Raw genomic sequence first — 4,100 nt, 5'->3', positions numbered from 1 at the left:
GAATGGAATTCCAGAGTCTTGCGGTTCTGGAGAAGAAACTATTGGAGCAAAAAGATCTTTTACATCTAGGGACCTCTACAGTGTGGGGGTGGGATCTAGTAGCCTGTCGGGTTTGTCGAGGGTGCTCGCGTCGTGGGGGCACAAGTGATTGCAGTTCGTCAGAGCATTCACCACTAAAATACTTGTAGAAAAGGTAGAGGGATGCAACATTTCGTCGATGGGACAGAGGCTGAAGCTTAGATGCCAGTTCAGGGCCTATCAGGTTTGCGACTCTCTTTTGAACCTTGTCAAGGAGCGAGAGACTAGTAGCAGATGCACCAGCCCAGATGTGGCAGCAATACTCCATACATGGGCGAATGGTGGCCTTATAGAGGTACAGGATACTTTCGGGTGTTAGTAGTTTTCTAGCACGGTAGAGAGAGCCTACCTTTCTTGCAGCGGCCCTGGCAATGCCTTCAATGTAATTGTTCCAGCTCATGTTTCCTGTGAACGTTAGGCCAAGGAGTTTGAAAGATGGACTCTCAGATAAAGAGTCGTTGGCCATTGCTATGGGTGGTAGAGAGGGTTTCTTGTAATTATTGAATGAAACTAGTTTAGTCTTGGCAGCATTGAACGCGACCAACCACTTTTGTCCCCATTCCAATTATTATTATTATTATTATTATTATTATTATTATTATTATTATTATTATTATTGTGCTAACAGATCGGGTTGTCTGAAGATATTGGCTTCCTGAGACGAAATTTATATAATGTTGATGTTTTTTGTTGTTGCCTTTTACTTCATTTTGCAAAACTTAACTATATTCTGCAAAACCAAAAGTAAAAACAGCAACCCACCTTTTCCCTCTTTTCCGTCTTCCATTTCCCATTTCTCTTTCTATCTTCCTCACTTCCTGACTTGTTTCCTAATTTAAAATGGACCAAACATTAGTACTGTAACCCCTTTCCTCTTCCATTGCAAAACTCATTCATGTCCTGCAGGACAGGGAACATTATAAACAACCAAGCTAAACACTACAAAGTAGAAATTAAAAAATACAAAGAGCTTGAAGAATAAAAACATTCTACAAAATAACTGTGTGCAACATTAATACTATTTCCAAAATAACTGGATTCGGCAATAAATAACCCAAAAAGGGTGGCTATGCCGTAAAACAAAACAACCAAACAAAACTCTACGAATAAATATTTGAAGATGTAAAAACTTGAAACATAAAAATTGTTTCCAAAATAACTGGATTCGGCATTAAACAACCCAAAAAGTGCTGATATGCCGTAAAACAAAACAACCAAACCTATTATTATTATTATTATTATTATTATTATTATTATTATTATTATTATTATTATTTTAAAATTTTCAAACTTCCTGGATTTTGTGTCGTAATAATATAAGAAAAGCTTATTTTCTCAGTTTGTTTCTCTGCGAATAAGGCAGGTTGATTGAAATATTGAATTTCCAAAAAATAAATAAATCATAAATAGCACCATTCTTATGCTTCAAGCGCTATCTATTATTTTTCAGAATACATCTCTAAAACACGCGTGGAATATGAAAATAATGGCTACACGCATGCGCTGTAAATTGAGCTACAAAATTTTATATGACAAACATCCTGTCATTTAACGTGTTCATATACCAATAAAACTGTGACACTTGAAATTTATCATTTATATACAGTTTAAATACCAATGCTTGATTTGACATAAAATAATACACTAATGATAATAAACAATGAGTAGATACAGAATTATCGTAGAATAAATATAATAGTTTTATTAAATACGATGAAAGAAAATAATACTATAATATTCAATTCCTTCTTTACCAAACATATTTTATAAGAAAAAAATCCACGTATTCCAAAATCTATAACTACTAGCAGTCTCTCCGGCGTTGCCCGGTCATAAAATATGCTGAAATATTATATTTTAATTCATGCAGAGTTCGTATTTATCGTTATAGAGCTAATTTTCTATCGATTATCATATTATATCAAATAGTTAGTATTGATTTTAATAAAATATGACTTGGCTACAATCAGCTAGAATCTAAACCAAAGCCTACAGCTTCCCAACCGAGTCCGTTAACGTATGACCTACAACAATACGTTTACAAAAATTGAAAAACAAAACAATGTTTAACTTATAACTGTTAATTATTGCACGCGCAGAAAGAAATAGACATAGTCAATGTTTTTTTTTTTTTTTTTTAATGTTGACGCCTTAGCAGCTATTTTAAAGGGTAATAACCAAATCAAAAGTATTCCATAGGTCTAAATATTTTATATATAGGAAGTTTCAATTCTGGAGAAAAAACTTCACATTGAAGTTTGGAAGAGAATCTTCGCATACACACAGGCAAGGTCACTTTCATATATATATATATATATATATATATATATATATATATATATATATATATATATATATATATATATATATATATATATAAGTCAAAGTGCCTGTCTGTCTATGTACACAATACAGGTTTTTCCCGTTCTTTTCCTCCTTCGCTGTATGCGTTCGAGCCTGCCTTCCTACTACCACTTTTTTCTTTTTTGCTCAACATACACACCCAAATATCCGGGCAACGTCGGGCCGAAATGCTAGTATATCTATAAAAGTGAAAGTGTCTGTGTGTGTGTGTGTGTGTGTGTGTGTGTGTGTGTGTGTCTGTCTGTCTGTCTGTGTACATTTCCCTACACAATTACTCTGTGGATTTTCAGTCTAAAGACTCGAAATTTGATATACAGGGTATTGAGATTTGGGAAAATCTTTGTAATCCGTTTTCGGCCAGAAATATGGCTGTTAAGGGGTCAAAGTTCAACGATTTGAGGGCAAGCTTTTTAACCAGTTTGGGTCGCACATTTTTAGTTACCAATATATAAATGTATGTATGCGTATGTTTGCATGTCTGCCTAAAACTTTCGATAGAGGCGACAGATTTTCACAAGATCAGGATCGTTTTTAAGTTCGATCTTTCAGACGACAAATATCGAAAACTTGGCTAAAAACATTGATTACTTCACCTTCAACTGAGCACTTTTCTACAGGGAGGGGTCGCTTTTTTTGCCGATATTGTCGGAAGTCATCTCCTCTTTTCGATTGTCCAGCCTTTAAACCTACGTCACTTACAGTTTGGCGGTGGTCGTAACAGTAAAGACGTCACGTTTTCCCATTCTTTTCGTCCTTCGCGGTACGGGTTCGAGCCTGCCTTCCTACTACCAATTATTATTTTTTTTTTGCTCAACACACACCTCCAAAGACCCGGGCAACGCCGGGAACCCATGCTATATATATATATATATATATATATATGTGTGTGTGTGTGTGTGTGTGTGTGTGTATGTATGTATGTGTGTGTGTGTGCGTGTGTATATAAGATATATATATATATATATATATATATATATATATATATATATATATATACTAGAATGGGTGCCCGGAGTTCCCCGGGTGTTTGGAGGTGTGTGTTGAACAAAAAAGTAAATAAATAGCCATAAAAATAGATAATTAATTAAATCTGTTTTTCTAAGTATATGCAAATTAGTTAAACTTTATTTAGTTTCCGCACATCAATGACTAAGTATATTAAGAAGTTCGGTCTAATAATTTTTAAATAGAAAAGGTAGGCTTTTAATATCAGTGTCGGAGCGAGAAAACACTCAACTCTATATATATCGATAAAATCTCACTTTCAAAATCAAAGATTAATCAACACAAAACACCACTATTTAATTGTTATCATCACAGAGAACTTACACACACACACACACACACACACACACACACACACACACACACACACACACACATATATATATATATATATATATATATATTAGTGTTGGGACGATTATTCGGAATCGGGAATCGAAAAGTCGGAACATTTGGAGTACGGAATCGGTATCGGAATCGAAAGTATTATATCCTAATTTCGATTCCATGCCGATTCTTTAATTTTCTTTTGACAAAAAAAAAAAAAAAAATTAAGTAGCACAATTTATTTTTTTATTAGAAGTTGTTCATTTACAACATGAGTTATAAATCTCATTTACAGATTTAACGTTGATTAGCAGAGTTTAATTTAT

Source organism: Euprymna scolopes, chromosome 13, assembly GCF_053919585.1.
Source record: "Euprymna scolopes isolate OS-2025 chromosome 13, ASM5391958v1, whole genome shotgun sequence".
Classification (NCBI taxonomy): Eukaryota; Metazoa; Mollusca; class Cephalopoda; order Sepiida; family Sepiolidae; genus Euprymna; species Euprymna scolopes.
This window is presented reverse-complemented; position numbering follows the sequence as displayed.